Here is a 1,162-nt window from a genome sequence, read left to right on the forward strand (position 1 = left end):
GGGGGGGCGAGTGGCTCGTGTGGGTTGACAGGCTGAAGGTGATGAGATTAATGCCTGTCCCAGATCTGGAACAACGTCTCAAGTGGATCGAATTATGACAGGGGTCGACGCCGTCCTCAAGGTTTGCTCCAAAGAACTGTAATGCACGGGACGTCCTCTTCTAGGATGGTAGTGGTGTTGTCTGTCGCCTGTGCTGTGCTGTGCTGTAGGTGGTACTGGTAGGCCTGGCACGGGTTTAATCCGTCCGTCTCGGGGATTTTGAGTTGGTGAATGTCTTAGACCGGCATAGATAGTTGCTTTCACTCTATCCAAACAGAGACCGAGTAATGTCGGCCGTGGGAAGGGAAAGGGTCGGTCCTGGTCCTAGCCTTGACTTGGTCTTGGTCTTTGGGTTGTTGATGAGGCCCTTGTCACTTTTAATCCTGGTAGATGTCCCTGTCCTTGCTCTGCTCTGGCTTGTCTTTTTCCTTTCTCGTCCTGTCTGTGTGACTGATGACGGGGGAGTAGCAAGAGTGGCTGATATGTGTATGGATGGAGCTTGTTGATGAAAGGTAACTGAGACGGAGGTGCAGGAGCAAAACTGAATTATAAATGACAATACAACCTTGCAAGCGTCGATCAAAGCTGAGTAACAAAAAGTAAGTTGATAAGGTGCGTGTTTTGTACAGGAGAATGTGGTTAAGTATGTATGTATGTATGTATTGAAACAGGTTGGTCGAGGAAATCAAACCATAAAACCGGAGTGAACGGCTTTCTCTTATAGATATCTCCAGATCACACAACCGCAATGGCCGACTGGGCTGAAAAGAAACAACTATAAATTATGGCTTCATGAGAGACAAGCTCACCAAGCCGCCACCCTTGAGGTGTCGATAATATCTTGTTGTCGTTTGCCATTGACCGCGCGTTACGTGGGTTGGTTTGACCTTTTCGCATGTACGTATTCCACTTTTTCTTTTCCCCTTGGACGCCGACGCCAACGCCATAGTCGCTGCCGTGATCGACCCAGGGCACAGGGGCGTGTGTCTGAACGACCCAAGTCTGGATGACAAGTGTTAGGGAAAAGAACAACAACTAGCAATAGACGAGAAAGGGGACAACCACAAAATCAAGCAGGGGAGAGGGGAGGGGGGCGCAAAAGGTAAAAAAAAAAAAAAAAAAA

Source organism: Fusarium tjaetaba (genome assembly GCF_013396195.1).
Source record: "Fusarium tjaetaba strain NRRL 66243 chromosome Unknown NRRL66243_c0000219, whole genome shotgun sequence".
NCBI lineage: Eukaryota > Fungi > Ascomycota > Sordariomycetes > Hypocreales > Nectriaceae > Fusarium > Fusarium tjaetaba.